General features: G+C 40.6%; 1 protein-coding gene across 4 annotated transcripts in view; it reads right to left on the bottom strand.

The window, feature by feature from the left end:
- FNIP2 (folliculin interacting protein 2) overlaps window positions 1–20,544 on the bottom strand; it is a 130,871-nt gene that overhangs the window by 93,611 nt on the left and 16,716 nt on the right. The window contains exon 1 of one of the 4 annotated variants that reach the window (XM_032863430.1): window positions 95–141. The exons of 2 other annotated variants lie outside the window; for them this stretch is intronic. The gene's annotated coding sequence lies outside the window, so the exon portion shown is untranslated. Of the gene's footprint in view, window positions 1–94; window positions 142–20,544 lie in introns of those variants that run through there. One more of the 4 variants, XM_032863422.1, reaches the window with a different exon arrangement.

Raw genomic sequence — 20,544 nt, 5'->3', positions numbered from 1 at the left:
ATAATACTCTCTAGTTCCATCCATGTTCAGCCAGCCATCCTTAACTAAACACTACACACCAGTCACTGTTTCTCCCTAAAATCAGTCAGCATACCTTTTGTCCACTACTTCCTTGGCTGAGTGATGCTCACATACAGCATGCTTATAAACACAGATTGCCGGACCTAGCCCCCAGGGTTTCTGATTCAGCAGTTCTGAGGTGGAGTCTGAGATACATTTCTAACAATTTCTAAGGATGCTGTTGCTGCTTGTCTGGGAACCACACATTTGAGAAATACTTCCTTGGTAAAAATTTCGTCTTCCCCCTAATGACTTCCTAGGCTGGAAGATCTTTTTCTCCCTTGAATTCCTCTATGAATGTGTGTGGGGGGGAGGGGTGGTCAGAGGGAGAACCCTCAAGCAGACTCCCCGCTGAGCAAGGAGCCCAATAAGGGGTTCAATCCCAGGACCATGAGACCATGACCTGAGCCGAAATCAAGAGTCGCATGTTTAACCAACTGAGCCATGCAGGCTTCCCCCTCTATAATTTGTTTTAAACCAAACTTTTTTAAAACTTAACACATAAGTGCTTTGCAACAGAGTAGTGTGCATATCATATGATCCTAACTAGATCATAAATTTTCTCAGTGTAAAAACTGGATTTTAACATTCATCTTTGCACCTCATACAGGTCTTACATTTGGTACATGCTCAACAGATAACTTTTTGATAGTTTTAATGTATATATTCAGTGGAATGTATACATTATATATATATATAGGAACCTACCTACACCAAGCAGTGAACTCCTTTAACAAACTGATGCTTATTTTCTGCCCAAGAGGGTGCTTGTGCTTAAACACACACACACTCTTCCTCTTATTTATTACGGCAGAAGTTCCTTCAGAACCTTTAACATTTTGTGTTCACTCCAATCAATGGGACTCATGCCATATGGTAACAGAAAGAAATTTAAAACTTTTTAAAAGTGAAAAAGCCATCTCCTCTGTCCCTCCCCTTGATAATCCTTAATTCCACAGCTCAAAGTATGATAAAATGTAATAGAGATGTATATCAAAACCACAACCACTGTACTTAAGAGAGATGCCTCTATATGACTCCAAATTTCCTTACATGTAAAAATGGGAGTTTTAAAACTTCTTCACTAAATGAAAAACAACTACTGATTGTATCATCACAACCATTCTTCTGAGGCATTATGAAACTGCTTAAAAGCATAAAGTTGAACAAAAATCAAAATGGCTGCACTAATGTTTCAGCAAAGCTTGGTTTTGCAGTAATCTTTTCCTTCTCTTCTGCAAACCTCCCCTCCTCCCTTCTTAGCCTTTTGTTTCAGGAACCCAGTCCTACCCTAAAGACATGACAAAGCTCACACAGTTCCTGCCAAAACCAGCTAGAGCCTGTATTTCCTACAAAACCCCTCAGCCCCTTCTTTGGGGCAGGCTTGCATTTTTGGAAGGCCACAGTCTGTAGCAGCCTCTTTAGCCCCGCAAAGCAATAAAGCTATTGTTCCTCTTTATCCCAAACTCTGTCTTCATGTTTTATTTGGCTCCAAAGCATGGAGGTTGGGTTTCAACAATAATCAGAACAGTTTATATAGTGGCTAAGAGAAAGGTATCTTCAGATTTTTGGTGCCTCAAATTCTGTTTGTACCTCAATCTGATCTTCCTTTCTTCTCAATCTTCTGCTTCCTGAAACGGAATCATACTCATGCAGGTATCCGTACTCTGACTCATTATCATGCTGGATATCCTGGTCTTAAGTACTAACTAACATACAAAATTTATCATCATCCCTATTTGCAGTGCTACTCATGGTAGAGTTCTCTATTTCCTTCACACAGTTTAGCCATGTTTCCACATTTAGGAAAGTATCTGCAGTCCCTGCCCAGTCTCCCACACTCCACCTGCAGTTCAGTACACTGACTGGAACTGCTGCTGTCACCACAGATACTTTCACAATACACATGAACCTCATCAGATGTTAGAGGGGAGGATTAGGGAAGTATGTGAGGTCACATGACAGATGTAAGGAAGGAAGACTACTGGTTCAACTTTTTTTTTCCCCCCTCAACTTAGAACTTGGACTCACAACCCGGGGGTGAAGAGTCATGTGCTCTCTTGACAGAGCCAGCAGGTGCCCCTGGTTCAACTTTTTAAACTTTATATGTATTCCTTCCAATCTCATAGTCACTACTAAGTAGTCTGAGAGAAGAGTGCTAAGTTTAGGAGTCCAAAGATGGTATAGTATCATTCAGATCATAAAAGGCCAATACCTGGTAATAAGGATACTAGTCCAATCTTTTTTTTTTTTTTTTTTTTTTTTTGCCATTGGCCAATCTCTAATCAACCAGAATGCTATTTCCTGTAGTGCCCAGACTCCTCTGCAAATCCTTCAATGCAGGGACCCACTGCAACCCAAAAGACCTGGTTATTGAGGAAAAATCCATTCCCCTGCCTGTTTAGTGTTGGGACAATTAAGGTCAGGAAGGTTTCATTAAAGTCAGGAAGGCATTTCTGCATTCCCTTGACTTCACACTCTTCAGGTGATAAAAACGGTGATTACTGTATGTGATGAAAAATTAACTCAAAAGCCACAACTGAGAGAGATGGGTTTAAAGAGAGAAAAGAAGAAAAAATGAAGGCCTGGGGCGCCTGGGTGGCTCAGTGGGTTAAGCCTCTGCATTCGGCTCAAGTCATGATCTCAGGGTCTAGGGACCAAGTCCTGCATCAGGCTCTCTCTGCTCAGCAGGAAGCCTGCTTTCCCCCAACCCCCCACCTCACGCCTGCCTCTCTGCCTACTTGTAATCTCTGTCTGCCAAATAAATAAATAAAATCTTTTAAAAAGAAAAGTGAAGGCCTAACATAGTTCCCAAAAAGTCCAGTCTAATTTTTCTTATCTAATGTATCTTTCTATAAAGAATCTTTTTCCGGGGTGCCTGGGTGGCTCAGTTGAGCATCCCACTGCTGATTTCCTCCCAGGTCATGATCTCAATGTCCAGGGATAGAGGCCTGCAGCCCTGCATCAGGCTCTGAGTTCAGTGTGGAGTTGGCCTGTCCTCCCTCTGCTCCTGTCCTCCCCCCGCCCCACACACTCTCTCGCTCTATATCTCTAAAATAAATAAATAAAATATTTTCTTTTCTTTTCTTTTTTAAGGAAAAAAAAAAGAATCTTTCACTGCCTATTCACATTACCTTAATGAGAAAAAAAGAACAATAAATTGAGGGGAGGGAGTGAGAGAGCTCTTACAACCACAACTATTACAACCAACCCTCCTTTTATTGGGGTAATTCCCTCTCTTCCATTAAACCTTCTCCACATCCAAAACAACTGATCACAAGCCTTTTTACCAGTAGTTTTCAAAGCAGGATCCCCAGAAAGAGACACAAAAAGGTTATGAGATGCTGGCAAATACTGCTTCTTATTTGAGTACTGATGCTGTGAATATGCAGCAAGCAGAATATGTATACTTTTCTATCTGTATATTATAGCTCAATTTGAAGTTTTTTTTTTTTTTTTTTTAAGATTTGTTAATTGAGAGAGAGAGTGCACGCACAAGTTGTTCGGGGTTGGGGGGCAGAGGAAAAGGGAGAAGCAGATTCCCAGCTGAGCAGGGAGCCCAAAGTGGGGATTGACACAGGACCCCGAGACCATGACCTGAGCTCAAAGCGGACGCTCAACCAACTCGGCCACCCAGGTGCCTCAAAGTTTAGTTTTTTTATTAAAAGTCACTCATGCTACGCTAGCACAAAGGGACTAAGGCAAGGAGATGAGATAGCGTTCTTGAAGCAGTGTGCTTTTGGGGAATGGGCTTTAGAAACAGATAAACATATCCAGGATTAAGACCAAGTCTGTCAATATTTGGTTGTTTTCAGATATGTGATCATGAACAGCTCCCAAAACCTAAGCAGCAGCCCATCCTCACAATACCAGTTTGGTATGCAATAAGAAAATACTATACCTGCCCTGATGCCATCTAAACTTAACTGACAAGCTCAGTACCCAGGAAATTTGGGAAAATGCACAAACTCAGTCACGCAAGGTAGATAATAACCAGTTAGGTTTATTAAGTGCTTACTCTACATGCGAGGCATTGTTCTCACAGTGTTTCATCTGATCACAGGAAGCTGGTAGCACTAATATCTTCTTCTAACAGAGGAAGAGAATGGAGCACAGAAAGGTTAAGGAACTGGTCCAAAGTATGCAGCTTGTCAGAGACAGAGCCAGGATGGAAGTCCAGGAATTCCTGCTCACAAGCGAGCCCCACCGCTCCTTCTCCCACTATCCTGGCGGAAGGGAGGGCACAAGTGCCCCTGACCATCTAAGGACTGATTTAGGAAGAGGTGAGGGAGGAAGCAGTTGAATATCACCAACTGACAAATTAAGTCAAATTCTATCTTCTACATCTCGAGTCCCATGCCACTTACAATGTTTAGATTCTTACTAACTCAGTTCTCTGTGAGGACAAGGCTGTCATGTGCACTGTGGGTGACTAAGTCTCTTGTCAGACACCTTGCCATGAACCCTGCCCTGCTCTCTGGTAAACAATCCCTGTCCCAGAGCCAAGCACACCAGCCATCCCACAGGATGCCCACTCTGCCCTCCTCTCTTGACCCTGTCCAGTGCAATACTTTGGCTGAGAGACAGACTCCTAAGCAGAGTGATTTTTTTGATCCACACAAAGTTAGCTCAAATGTACAATAAAATCAAACAGTATTACTTCTTTGACTTAAAATGAGGAACTACCGGGGAGACAATTTAGCTTTCAGATTTAGATAAAAGTTACATGAAAATTCAGGATGATCTTGCAGTACGTAATTATGATCCCAGATTATTTTCCACTCCTATATACCCACACTTTGAAAAACAAAGCATCTGTTACCCAGCACCCAAAAGCAACTGACAGAATGAGTGAATGAGTGGCATGTCTTCAAGAAATCTGTGAAACATAGAAAAATTCTTTTTTTTTTTAAAGACTTTATTTCCTTATTTGAAAGAGAGCAAGAGGAAGAGGGAGCATGAGCAGGGGTAGTAACAGGCAGAGGGAGAAGCAGCTCCCCATTGAGCAGAAAGCCTGATGTGGGACCCTAACCCAGGACCCTGGGATCATGACTTGAGGCGAAGCTAGATGCTTAAGCCACCCAGGGGCACCCAGAAAATTCTATTACAAAGTTAAATAAAAAGAATGAGATACAAAATTATATATGTACTTTTGATAACAAGTGTGCCTTTAAAAAAGCAAACCTAGAAAAAAAGAACAAGAAAGTAATATCAGAAGTCTTTGAATGGCAAGACTAAGAAGGCTTTTCCTTTTATTTTTCTCTACTTTCCATTTTTTTGGGTATTATTTACAAACAATGGGTAAACCTATTTTATTTTTTAAATCCTTGCTGCCAAACCAGTAACCATCAAAACGATTTGATTTCTTTATTCTATAACAATTCTGCAGGCTTTATTGTAAGGAAATTATAGGAGTCAAAACAATTTCAGACAGCTGAAAGGAAAAGCAAAGCAGTCACCCTGTAAGAATGCAATTCTACTCACACTATTTGTCCTTCAACATAATTGCTATCATTAAGATTTATACAAGCCAGCAAAATGTATATAGCTCTAGCTATATGCTCTTTTACAATATCTAACTAAAAACAAAACTCCCCAATTTCCCTTTATTTGGAGACTTAGTTTTAGTACCTAGCAGCAATACAATATACATAACAATGACAGGATTTTTAAGCTACACACATTGCACTTTTTTTTTTTTAAGTGCTATTCAAAAGGATATCTAACCAAGTACCAGCATGCTTACAACATAGATAAGGAAAAGAAAGACGAGACCCCGGGAGATCCTCAACCTAATAAATGAAAGAGAGGCTCTGAGGATGAGAGAATAAACTGCAGCTGTACCAATTTCATATCTAAACTTTAATGTGAAAAAGAGGCGGCCAGGCCTACTAATTCGAGGTTGTAAGGCTCTACAGTGTTAACTCCCCGCCCACGAGAAGGGTCACTGCTTGTCCTTTCGTCTCAGTAAAATGATTCACCCCTTGTGGAATCAGCTAGATAACCAGCAATTTAGATAAAAACTTACAAACTTTCATCACTTCTTTTTTGTAAGGGTCAATATCAGACCTCAATCTACAATCCTTTCTCCTTATGCATGATTCTTGCAACTCCTCCCCATGTTTCACTGAAATTAATAACAACCACACAATTTCTTCTAAGATTTCCTAAAGTTAGAAACATATTAGCAACAAAATATTACACAACTTTTAAAGTTTAACTCTGATGTCCAGCTGGGTTTTCACTAGCATTTGCACCTTAGCATAAGTATCAGCAGTCCAGACCTGCTTAAGATGCTGGAAACCAAGCTACGGGGCTAGGGCCATCATCTCTGAAAACATTCACAGATCTCTGATTCTCTGCAAAGCATGTGAGCAGGGCACTCAGTTACAAAGAAAAGAAGAACAGGAGTCTGACCACAACTGAGGGCAGATGGGTCGGGGGCTTGGGAGGCCCAAGGACACTGGGATGGCCCGGCCAGCCAGCCAGACTGCAGAGGGGGCGGCGGCGGCCGCAGTGGCAGTGGTTGTCTGTAGTGCAATGTATCTGAGCTAATAAAATGGCTGAAGAGGCAAGAAAGCATGGGGCTCCCTGGGCCCCGCCTCCAGGATGCCGCCAGGAGTCCCTCTCCACCCCCTGGGACACAGAGATTGTATATAAAGTCTTTAAATCTAGTGGGTCTTTTGAAGGGGCACCACTGCCTGCCCCTGGGATCCTTTTTGATTTTCTGTTAAATCACTCATGAGACTGCTGTCCTCACTGCTGGGGGCATATGCTCCATCCCTTGTAACACCTCTGCTGAGGCCTGGGCAAGAGGAGGGGTGGGGCATGGAACCTGTAATTATTAAATATGAATTCCTTTTTTTTTTTTTAAGTTACTTTGAAGAGCTGTTACAGAAACTCCAATTCAACACATTGGCTCATGCTACCTATTTGACCAAAAATGGCTGTTATTGTCAGTGTTCAGTGTTCCCACTCTCTCCATCAAAACTGTCACTATTCTTACCAAATTGTATAATTCATGAGAAGCATACTAGGAAAAAACACCTAGTGGAGAAATCTCAGGTATCTCCATCCCTCTTCCGTTTGGATGTATATTTATAACCTAAGGAAATTTTTCTGTTGATGCTTTCAAACAAAATCAGCCTGGATTACTCCAAGTCCAAGTCCTAAAATGCTGTCAATATTGAGATACAGCAGTTCACATGCCCAAGCCACAGCTAAAGGTTCAGCCACTCTGGCTGAGCATTAAGACCCTCTGTGATAAGCCTTCTCATTGTTCTGCATGTACTTTTTAAATTTTTTTAAAGATTTTCTTTTAATTTTTAAGTAATCTCCATGCCCAACATGGGGCCCAAACTCACACCCAGAGATCAAGAGTTGCATGCTCTACCAAATGGGCCAGGCAAGCAACCCAGTTCTGTATCTTCTTCTATGCTTTGTTCCGTTCAGGCAAACTAACCTGTGTCCCACACTAGATGGGTCTCTGAGTCTTCCTGCAGAAGAGTTTTATTGTAAAAAGGCCTTTCTCAGGGCGCCTGGGTGGCTCAGTTGTTAAGTGTCTGCTTTCGGCTCAGGTCATGATCCCAGGGTCCTGGGATCAAGTCCCACATAAGGCTCCCCGCTCACAGGGAAGTCTGCTTCTCCCTCTCCCACTCCCCCTGCTTGTGTTCCCTCTCTCGCTGTGTCTCTCTCTGTCAAATAATAAATAAAATCTTTAAAAAAAGAAAGGCCTTTCTCTCCCTCTCTCTTATAACATTTCAAAAAATATTTTTAAAGCATTTGTAATTTTTCAACAGGAGGATACAACTATCTCATAGAATAATAAATCATTCAATTAAATTACTGTAAATGGCATTACACAAACAATACTATTATTATTGTAACGATCATAGCCACTGGGATAATTCTACAATTACTATGAGTTATTCGTTAATCTGTGCTGTAATTAAATAAAACAGCCAATGGGATTAACCAAGATAAAAAGCATATTACACTCCTACAATTTATAAAGATATCTCATTAGTTTTACAGAATAACTTACCAACTTGCCTTCAGTATATGCTATCTAAAGACTAAGGACTCCATTTATTTATCCTTTCAAATATTGGATGTGCCAGGCCGGCCCTGCTCAAGATGCTGATGATACAAGAAAAATGGTATTGGTGTGCTAACAGTCTCACGGCAAGATGCAATGATGGTGTAACAGGACTACAGTGCTGCGGGCTTGGGGGTACTTATTAGAAATACCCAAAGCACTGAGGCCTGTCTCTCCACTCACCACTGGGGACAGGAAAGCTCGGGAAAGGAGCCCGTTGTGCTTTTGGCTCCGTGGAGACCCCTGCCTATAGAGACGGCAGCCTACACCGCAATCTCCACCACTACCACCCTAGTAGCGACACATACTAAAAAACGGTTGCTTAGGACTGGATCAAAACCAATTTAAGGGAAAAGAAAGCTGGGAAATGAGAGGCTGGGAAAAGATATTCAGCTCTGAATCAGCAGACTCTCATTTCTCTGAGTCAGTTCCTCATGACAAGGCTGAGTACTAGGAACTCAGGAGATGCCAGTAACCAGATGAGCAGTCACTGTCAGATGTGTCTCTGCTGAGAGGGTGTCATACGAGGGAAAAGAATCCTGGACTAGAAGGAGAGAGCTATATCTAGTTCTGGCACAGTCATTCACTAGCCACATGACTCTGAGGAAAGATACCCAGCCTCGCTGAGCCTCAGTTTCCCCAGCTGGAAATAAATGGGTGATGGTGATATGTATTCCATGTATCTTAGAAGGATGTTAAAAATATTAAATATGAGCTTGTGAAAGTCCCTCTGAAAAGCTGTACAGCTTTAAGCAAATGCAATTATTTTTATGCACGTGTCTGAAAGTACTCACTGTCCTATTCGAGTTGCTACACTCATAGATGACTGTGTTTATACAACATGAAGCCAAGATAAATAACTTTGGCCACAGTGACATCTGGCAAATAATAATTTTATCCAAGAAAGTCAGTCACCTCTCCATTCCCCTATCCCAAAACATGGCCAATTTTCTGGAAGCTCCAGGCAATTAAGCCCTCTAAAATAGACTCATTGCAAAGTCCCTTGGGAGAAATAAACTCTAGAACAAATTAATGCAACAGCTAGAAAATTACATCTACAAAATAATTAGCTTTCAAATTAACATAAGGCATTCTTTCTTCCACTGATAAATTTCTTTTACACCCCCTGTGTACTTTCAATCATACCAGTTCCCTCCTAAAATACCTTCCTCGAATTCTGCAAGTCAAATCCTCAAAATTTTTTCAGGACCCAAACCAAGGGCCGTCTATGCCATAAAAACTTCCCACAATGACCCTTTTCTGAAGATGTTTCAACATCTATAAAAGGAAGATAAAATGGACTCTACACACAATGATTCTGAAGGATTCTCTATGTGTTTCTTAGAGTACAGAATCTCCCAACAACCATGGTTCAGCCTTTCTATTGGCTACACCTTAGAATGACAGTCCCTGTCCCTTATACATGCCATGGTTATGGTGTAAAAAAGAACAGCTACAGGCTATGTACAATTCCCACAAAAGAACACATGTGTAAGTGGTGTTTATCCAAAGTAGCCACAAATCTGCATTCTTATAATAAAAAATTTCCAGATTTTAATACTTTGTCACTACTGTAACATATAAATATCTCCTCATACCTCATCACATACAGAATGTTAGAATGTGTGTTAGGAACTTCTAAACCAATTGATGGACTTCTTGAGGACACACACACCACATCCTTACTTTCTTTTGTGTTTGACTTGTGTAGCTCAGCTAACACCAAGCAGAGAGAAGGCAACTAGTAAGTGATGCTTAAGTTAGAACTAATCTCTTTTCAGGGCACCTGGGTGGCTCAGTGTGTTAGGTGCCTGCCTTCGGCTCAGGTTAGGTGCCCGCCTTCGGCTAATTCATGATATCAGGGTTTTGGGATAGAGCCCCGCTTTGGGCTCTCTGCTCAGTGGGGAGCGTGCTTCCCCCTCTCTCTCTGCCTGCCTTTCTGCCTACTTGTGATCTCTCTCTCTCTCAAATAAATAAAATCTTTTAAAATTTTTAAAAAAAAATAAAAAAAGAACTAACCTCTTTTCTGTCATATTTACTAATGCTGCCTCACAAAATAGCTGTTCACCTAAATTATGAAAACAGTGACTCTCTCAGGGAAAACAAAACTCTTACACTACAGCTCAGGGTGACACAGATTCAAATGTTCCTTTGGGAAAAATAGTTACGCATTTAAAAATCCGACTGTATTTAATTAGTCCAAAACATAATCCAATGGTAATCCTGCTATCATTTCTTAAAGAGATTTAGTTATCTTCCATCCAGTAGAACTGTCATGAACACTGACTTTATTTATAACAGGAGAGTTTCCAAAGAAAAAGAAAAAACTTCTTAGGGGGAAGTTTTCTTAGCAGGGAGAATTTCTAGTATTCATGACAGTACTGTTTTGTTTATAAGAGCTACGTTCAGGTACATCAACAACTTCAATAGCATTACAAATACAAGTGGACCCAAAGTTTTGGCCTTTAAAAGTAGTACCATCTAACAGTCATTTTCAAATTATTCCCTGGAAATTTAAAGGGTGCAATGAAACACTGTCCATCAGAAATGTATTGCAAGGGGCGCCTGGGTGGCTCAGTGGTTTGGGCCTCTGCCTTTGGCTCAGGTCATGGTCTCAGGGTCCTGGGATCAAGCCCTGATTCGGGCTCTCTGCTCAGTGGGAGCCTGCTTCCCCCTCTCTCTCTGCCTGCCTCTCTGCCTACTTGTGATCTCTCTGCCAATCAAATAAATAAAAAATGGTAAAAAAAAAAATTTAAAATGTTTTAGTACCCACATTTTTTAAGGTTTTATTCTTTTTTTAAATTCAAATCTGTAGAACTATTTTATTCATTTTTTAAATTAACATATAATGTATTATTTGTTTCAGGGGTACAGGTCTGAGATTCATCAGTTTTACACAATCCACAGCACTCACCATAGCACATACCCTCCCCAATGTCCATCACCCAGCCACCCCAGCCCTCCCACCTCCTACCTCTCCAGCAACCCTCAGTTTGTTTCCTGAGATTGAGTCTCTTATGGTTTGTCTCCCTCTCTGGTTTTGTCTTATTTCATTTTTCCCTTCCTTCCCCTATGATCCTCTGTCCTGTTTCTCAGATTCTAAGGTTTTATTCTTAAGTAATTGCTACACCCAATGTGAGGCTCAAACTCACAACCCTGAGATCAAGAATCACATGCTCTATCAACTGAGCCAGCCAAGCACCCCTCTGGTACCCACATTTTTAAAAGGAAAAAGAAACAGGTGAAGCAAGTTTTAACAATTTATTTTATTTAGCCAACATATACACAATCCTATCTCAACATGTAATCAAGGTAAAAATTAATGAGCTAATTTCCATTTTTTTTTCACACTAAGTCTTTGAAAGCCAATGTGAACTTTATACTTCAAGAACATCTCAATTCAGGGGCGCCTGGGTGGCTCAGTGGGTTAAAGCCTCTGCCCTCGGCTCAGGTCATGATCCCAGGGTCCTGGGATCAAGCCCCACATCGGGCTCTCTGCCCAGCCGGTTTCCTCCTCTCTCTCTCTCTCTGCCTGCCTCTCTGCCTACTTGTGATCTCTGTCAAATAAATAAATGAAATCTTAAAAACAAACAAACAAACAAACAAACATCTCAATTCAGACTAGCCACATTTCAAGTGTCCATGAGCCACATGTGGTTACCGAGATAGCAGCACAGCTCTAGAAAACTCTTGAGAGGAATTATAGTGGTGGTATATGTATATAATTTGCCTCTCCTTCATTTCCAAACCCCATCAAAACGACCAAAGTGAAAAAAGACAAACCTAAGCTAGTGGCTGGTGGGCAAATTTGGAAGACTAGTGTCAGAGTCAGAGTGTCCACAGTTGTCAGTGAAACCTTACAGACAGTCAAGGGGAAGCGGGCTCACTCCCAACCCCCACGCAAACAGAACTGAGAGGAATCATTACCTCTATTTACCAAACAGTAAGTACACGCATTCGCTAATCTCAAACGCCGTAATAATGAAAATCACAGGACAAGGGAAATGAAAATTGAAGAATGTGGGGCACCAAGAGATAACAAAGAACACTCTAGAAGTATAACATCAACCTATCTCCTCTATAGAAGAAAAAGGATCTCATGACAATCAGTCAACGCTTTGGAGCAACTCTTGACCATGCACCCCATCTGTCTCCTCCTCTCCCTGAATCTAATCAACAAACAATCTTGTTGATTTTTTCTCCTGTCCTTCCCATGGTACAAAGAGGGTGGGGCTTGTAAACTAAAGAAATGTATTGTACTCTGTGTAGGAAAAAACCTTGCCACTCATTTGAAACTTTGCATAGGTCTCTTTATATCTGCTTTTATACCTGGCCTTTTAAGATTCCTGGATCATGTCTCAGGGCTCTTGGGACCTCTGGAAACATGCACAGTTACACCCCTGGGCACTGAAATTATCTTTGTTAGCTCTCTGGGCTCTTTGATCACTACATCATTCCTTGGGAACTCAACATTCCTTCCCATGAATGGTCGATCCAACAACTAATGTGCTCTTTTCTGCCTTCTTTAAAAACAGCCTTGGTTTATACCTCTACCCATTTTCTAATATGGACTACAACCTAATATTCTTAAGCTATCTTACTCCCTCTGAGCCTCAACTCTGACTCTACATAATCTTCCAGTTTCTTCCTGTATCAAGCCCATTCTGGCTTACTTCTCGACCATTCAACCCTACAAATCAACACTTTGATGCCCCCCTGCCACCATTCTCTCAGTTAGAACAGCCCCTAAAACTCAGAATCAGTTGTCCATTTACCTTTTCCACTTTAAAGTTGATGAACGCTGTATAGTACTTCCACTGTACGATCGATTCTCACTATTTGCAATACTTACATTCTATGAAGTCTCTGTGACAACTGAATTACTGAATAATGAACCATTGCTCTTGGGGAAATAGAGGGTTAGGTTCCTACAAGCCTTGTAGCCACAATACTTTTAATTAATCAACTGATTAATACTTAATATTGTTTTATGTGGGTTTCTACTTAAAGACACTTTAATAGATATAGTTGCTTCATTAACATTGGAATCATAGTCAACAGCACTATAACTCATCACTGAATGAAGCCTACCTAACGCATAGATGGTCTCCGTAAGCACAATACATCATAGCCTTCTTCCCTTAGGAACACTAGATAGCACTTCCGCCCTATGCTTTGTGGCCCTTTCAAACAGCAAAATCAACAACAAGCACAAAGATGCAAAACAAAAACCAACCAACCAAACAAAAAAACCCCAACCTCAACACTAAATAGACTGAAAACAACAACAATACTTGTTTACAGTATAAGAGCAGATAGAAGACGGCTGTGCTGCCTGACCTCTGCTGGAAACATGCATATTAGGTGACTTCAATATTTTACTGCTCTGTGGATGTCACTGAATGACCATAAAAGCATCACAAGTATTGACTTTGGTGATTATAAATAAATTTTAGTTAATAGGAGAATACACAAACCTGGAATCCACGAATGATGAAGATGGACTGTACTTAGTACCTGATAGGGCTTTTGTGACCATCTCCTCTGCTGAACTGTAACCTTCCTGAAAGCAGATCATGTCTTACTCCTTCATTTCTTCCCAGAAACTAGCACAGTGCTTGGCATACAGAAACCACTTACCCACATTCACTTTTGCTTCCTATGAGAAAAACCTTCATTTTTCTAGTCTAAGAACAAGACTAGACAGACCCTGATCGTGGAGTCTCATTGTCTCTGACCTGCTCAGGGACACTGCTCTATCAGTTCCCCCACCCCACCACCACCATCTCTTGCCTATTTTCAGCCCTTAATAATGCATTCAAAATCATCAATTTATGTAACCTTCATTTCTTATTCTACACGATGCAGAGAACGTGTGGGAAATGAAAGACACAGGGTCATTACTGATGGCGTATGTTGACAGCTGAGGAGGCATTACCCTCTGCGAGCCTGTGGAAAGCAATGACATTCCAAAACAGAATTTCCTGAACTTAAAGTGGCCAGCTGTGACTGGTAAAATTCCTAGTATCACAAACACACCAACATGAAAACTCCTTAAATGTTCACCGTGCAAAAACAAAACAAAACAAAAAAAAACAAACCCATCTAAAGCCTAGAGTATTTATGAAGAGTAAAAGAAAGTGGGCACCTGGGTGGCTCAGTTGGTTGAGCGACTGCCTTCAGCTCAGGTCATGATCCTGGAGTCCTAGGATTGAGTCCCACCCACATAGGGCTCCCTGCTTAACAGGGGCTCTGCTTCTCTCTCTGATCTTTCTTCTCTCATGCTTGCTCTCTCTCATTCTCTCTTTTCCTCAAATAAATAAATAAAATCTTAAAAACAAAGAAATAAAGTCAATTAGTTTTTAAAAAAGAAAGAAAGAAAGAATGAAGATAAACTCCGATCAGAAAAGCCCACCTTCGCGTGCCTGGGTGGCTGGCTCAGTCGGTAAGCATCTGCCTTCAGCTTAGGTCATAATCCCAAGGTCCTGGGATAGAGCCAGGCTCCCAGCTCAGCAAGAAGCCTGCTTTCTCCCTCTCCCCCTCCCGCTGCTTATGTTCCCTCTCTTGCTGTGTATCTCTGTCAAATAAATAAATAAAATATTTAAAAAGAAAAGCCCACCTTCTCATTTATTGCTGCTTCCTCCTGTACACACCCATCACCCTCACCACTCACCATTCCATAGTAAGACTTTCAAAAAACTAATAAACAAATTCTGATCATGATAACCTAGTTTTGATGCTTGGAAAATCATCTGCAGGTAAAATGGAAAGACAACAAGAATAAAGAAAATTCTGAGCTCAAATGAATGAGAATGACTTACACATATTTAGTATTTAATTCTCCATATGGAAGGATAAAACCTAAGAAAGTGCTAAGTGAAAAAAAGAACTGAAAAAGAAATCTACCAAGCTTGGACACTCTAGTCAGCCATCTATTGAGCACTTTTGTAAGCCTCCCTGCCTTGACCTTTTAGTCCTATTACACACATTACAATGGAACAGTATGCAGCAAAGCTTCAGGAACTGAACTGCTCAGGGCAGGGATGTGTCTTATTCATTCTCATAGTCTACCAACTCATTATATCTGAAATACCAAAGATAATCAGTAGGTGGGTTTTTTTTTTTTAAGATTTTATTTATTTATTTGACAGAAAGAGATCACAAGTAGGCAGAGCAACAGGCAGAGAGAGATGGGGAAGCAGGCTCCCCACTGAGCAGAGAGCCTGAATGTGGGACTTGATCCCAGGACCCTGAGATCATGACCTGAGCCGAAGGCAGAGGATTAAACCACTGAGCCACCCAGGCGCCCCATAAGTAGGTGTTTTTGAATGAAGATTTATTGTATAGGGTCTACAAGTTCATTCATAATTTTAGAGTTCAGAGTAAGTATCAGAAACATTAAGATAAAGGGTGGCCAGAATTCCTGGCTATCCTACAAAAACCAAATTAACTACAGCCATTATCCTAATGAATAAGTGAACTAACTGTTCTTCATAACAATAACATCTTTAACAACTTAACTATGGGAAAATGTGGTAATAGCCTACTATTTCACACAGACACATAGATAGACACACATAGACACACACATAGACAAACACACAGCCAAACACACACACACTAATCCTGCTCTTTTACGGGCTCTGAGCATAGAAGAGGATGGCAAGAGACTGCTCAAATGCCAAGAGGTTAAGAAGTAGTTGCTGGACGAGTACAGCTTTAAGAAGAGTAATCAGAAGTGGTTTAGACCCGTGAATACATCATGGTCCCCTCTTGCTCTGGGTGGTTCAGTGAGAGACCATCACTTCCTGGTGTAAAGAAACACACTGCTCAATTTTTTTCTGACTTTACAAAGAAATAAAGAACCAATGACAAGGGATGACTGGAGATTGAGAAAGACCCTTGTCATTGGTTCTTTATTTCTTTGTAAAGTCAGAAAAGCAGAGGTTACAGTGCTCTCATCTCTTATTGGTAGACAATGGTAACACCATCACAAGCACATATAAATGCACCTAATTAACTCCCAAGTCAGAGTCACAGTAGAAATGCTCTGAAATTTTTCATAAATTTCCCTGGACACCAATCAAATCAAAGGTTACTCCCAGTAGAAGACAATATAACAAATGGTTAATTACTTGGCTAACACAACTCAGCTGCTTAATATGAACCTTGTCTAGCACAGAACTTTGCTCTTACTACCTCATCTAATAGGGACTTTGTTTTTAGATCTAAAAAGTGAGATGGAAAGTAATTTGCCCAAAATTGCACAGCTAGTAGGCAGAAGAAGTGGAATTCAAACCTGACACACATACATACACATTCTTAACTGCTGCACATCCTGCTTTGCTTTCTTTGGAAATAATAAAAGGGTATATAATATACTGTGAATACTGACCATATATACATTGGCTATATAGAGAAAGCGTTTAGAACATTGCCTGTACATAAGCTGTGCTCACTAAATTTTATTATTTTCCTTATTCTATTAGGGCAGATTAAATGTAGGAAGGCAGGAACAAGCTCAAGAAACAGAACTTGTTTTTCAAATTATACTGCTGTGAAAGTCCAGTCTGGAGTTACCCTTTGCTTTTTACTACTGCCCCTTGAAAATCCAGTAAAGTTTACAGCAATTAATTGTCTCATTCTTCTAGTACTCCATATCTTTAATGCCTTTAAGCAAAAGAATCCTGGCAGCATAGCAAACCCATTCCTCCTTCTTCCTTTTCCCCAAGTAAGACATTATTTTCACCTGGAACACCCTACCATCAGGGGACCTGCCACAACTACACCAGATGACTACTACCTCTAGAGTAGGAAAAAGTCTGTTACTTTCAGCCGGAAACTATTTTACTCTTACATAAGCTTTTCCTTTTACCTTGTTTTTATTCTTGACTCTAAAGACAGAGCTAGTAGGAGGGAAAAGTCAAGCAGCTTCTACTGCTACGTGATAGCCATAGGCACACCTGATTGCCAACAAAAGCTGAATGCCGGGAAATCCTGTGATTTCCAGGGAGGCTGTGACAATTATTAGATTAAATCCAGACTGGGCTCAACATGAATCAGGTGTTCTCATGAGTCTGGTCTGTTCTATGTGGAACCCACTTTAACTCTTCCTAAAAAACACAGCAACTTTTCAAGAGCCCTACCCTTATGTACAGCCTCTTCTCTAACAGAATGAACCACACTAAGCAATGAAGTGTTAACAACTCCAAAACCCATAAAGAAACTGTGGCTAAACTATCATCTCCCCTGTCCTAAATTACCCCTTATCAAGAACTCCAAATAGGAACGTAAAGCCAGCTCAGTGAGTAGAGCACACAACTCTTCATCTCAGGGTCATGAGTTCAAGCCCCATGTTGGGTATGGAGCCTACTTAAAAAAATCTGAAAATAAATAAAACTGTCAAGCTTCAAATAAAAGCTTAAAGGTCTTCACAAAAGAAAAGGAAAGGAAAACTGAGGTCAAAGACATTAAGCATACCACATAAGTTAACAGAGCCTTGCTTATTCATTTATACAAACATTTCCCAAGTGCCTATATATGTGACGGGGGCTGCATCCCAAAGTGAACAACACAAATATGGCCTTTAGAGTGGGAGAGTCATGCACACGCAATTCCAGTCCAACGGGGTAGAGTACAAAGCACAATACTGAGTATGAGAAAGATCACCGAAGGGTCAGGACACTATCAGTACCGGCTTCCAGCTATCAGCACTTACCAAGTCCCAGGTACTGTTCTAACATCGCAAAAGCCAACCCATTTAAATCTCATAAGCACACCATGAGGTGGTTACTGTTATTCCCAGTGTACCAAGGAGAAAACAGCAGCATAGTACAGAGCTACTTGGTAACCTGTTCAAGATCTTACACTTACTGGGGCACCTGGCTGGCTCAGTTGGTTGTGGAGATTACTTAAAAAACAAACAAACAAACAAACAAACAAAAACTTTTAAAAATAAATAAATAAATAAAATAAAATCTTAAATAATAATAATAATAAAAAAGATCTTGCAGCTATTATGTGATGGTGTCAGGACTGGAAACATGAAGTCTAGTTCCAGAGTCCACACCCAACTCCTAACCACCACAGTAGGTATAGGAGTCAGTAGGTTAAGATGGAAGAGAGGAAGTGAGTTCCAGGCAAAGCAATCCTTATAAAGGGAAAGCTCAAAGTTGTTTGAGGAACTGAGACAAGTTCACTTTGACTGGTGTTAAGTGTGAGGGGAAGAGCAAAGAGAAATGAGACAGGACCAGGCATGTAAAGGAGTTTGGAGTTGATTTTTAAGACTTAACATGTCATAGTTCTGAGCACCTCAATACCAGAAAATGGCACAAATCTAATGAAAACAACACAAAGTTTCAGCACACAGAAAAAGGCAGAATTATGATCATTAAAAATAAAAAAGATGTGGGACGCCTGGGTGGCTCAGTCGGTTAAGCGGATGCCTTCAGCCCAGAGTCCTGGGGCTAAGTCCTGCATCTGGCTCCTTGCTCCAATGGGGAGCCTGCTTCTCCCTCTGCCTTTTGCTCCCCCTGGTTGTGCATGCTCTTTCTCGCTCTCTCTCTGACAAATAAATATATAAAATCTTAAAAAAAAAAAAAAGTAAAAGTAAAAAAAGATATATTTTAGCTACAAATTCGTAGCAGCTTTTATTAAGTCCAAAACAAGGGAACTTGCCATACCTTTAAGACTAAAAATTGGCTAAGGCCAATGCCTCAGGTCTGTGTTCCAGATCTGGTCCTACCCATATGTGCAACTACCTCTGTGGCCTTGGCCAGCAAGCCTGTATTCTATTCTATAAAATAAATACAACTGCTTTGGAAAATAAAACTCACGTAAATGTGAACTAATACAGGTAAGCCCAACAAAGTAATTACCCTTTCTCTGAAATACCGATCTTTAATACATAGCTGCACATTTAACCAATATGCATCTTTCCCCAACAATTTTTAGACAAGAAAATCATAGGAAAAATTGGCTAGGATGCCTAACTTTGGCATCCTAAACCTACAGCGTGGCTTCTTTCTGCTTTGAAACCATCACCACGACATTGCATAGGCTAAACAGATCTTTCTTTGTCTTTGCCTAGGAAAAGAAATGATTCAATTAAGAGGATCTCTGGCTAATCCCACTCACAGGGGGCAGGGAGCATTCCTCACTTTCTCAACATCTAAGTACAAGATCCTCCAAATTCTGATGGCCCCCCTCCCAGACTACTAGGAGATGACAGCCTCCACCTGGAGACAGAGGTGCTTCTATCTCAAGGGTAAAATTCAATTCAAAGACTTGGGGATGGAAAGGAATTTTAAGGCCTTGAAAAGCAACACTCAGAAAATAATCTCTCCCTCTGGTGTTTCCTATCCCTATCCCACAAAGGCATTACCTTATCTAAGTAAATTAAAGTGGCAAATTAAAGGAATAGCATCATGAAGAAGAAATCACAAAGAATCATAAGGAAAAGGAAACCCCAGGAGATCAAAATTGTAATACCTTTGACTCTGGTTAATTTGTCACTACTTTTTTAGGAAACAGGGAGCAAGAGATCTCGCAGAATAAAGGTTGCAGAGGCTAACTATCAGAACCTCTCCTCTTCCCTAAGCTGCATTCTTTGGAATATGATAAAAATCACTGTCAACTCATTACCATTTGAGAACAGCTGCAATTTAGGGATAAAATAAATATTTTCAAGCTCTGGTTCGTCCACTTATTTCAAAACTGATACCTACAAAATTCAAATAGGAGAAATGAACTTCTGATAGCCCACTGAAGTTGTAATAGTAAATGATTTATGTACTAGTAAACTTGGGTTTAGTTTGGTTTTTTTTTTAAACTATGTCCATGAGAAACCAAAATAAGTATTCCTTTATTCACCTAAATCTCATTTGCCATTAACGTTTTCATTACGTGAACTGCATTAGTACACAGGTATTTGGCCACTTGTTTTTACGAGGATAAAATAGTGTGAAGCCAGTAAAATATTTATCTTGGACAGAGAACTGGATTCAGACCAAAAAGCAAAAGTAGGAATAAACAAACATTTCTCTGGAAAAAGAAATATAAACAGTGAACTTTTGGTGATGGTTGTGAAGACTGAACTTAACATTTTTTTAAATACTTTATTTATTTGACAGAGATCACAAGTAGAGAGGCAGGCAGAGAGAGAGGAGGAAGCAGGCTCCCCACTGAGCAGAGAGCCTGATGCAAGGCTCCATCCCAGGACCCTGAGATCATGACCCGAGCTGAAGGCAGAGGCTTTAACCCATTGAGCCACCCAGGCGCCCCTAAACTTAACATTTTTATAACTGATATGAGTAACAGAGTGGCCAGGGATAGGGACATCTTTATAAATGGCACTAAACATTTTCACCAGGAAAATGCCCAACTAA

The sequence above is a fragment of the Lontra canadensis genome, unplaced genomic scaffold, assembly GCF_010015895.1.
Source record: "Lontra canadensis isolate GAN:19392208 unplaced genomic scaffold, GSC_riverotter_1.0 scaffold1, whole genome shotgun sequence".
Taxonomy (NCBI): domain Eukaryota; kingdom Metazoa; phylum Chordata; class Mammalia; order Carnivora; family Mustelidae; genus Lontra; species Lontra canadensis.
This window is presented reverse-complemented; position numbering and strand designations above follow the sequence as displayed.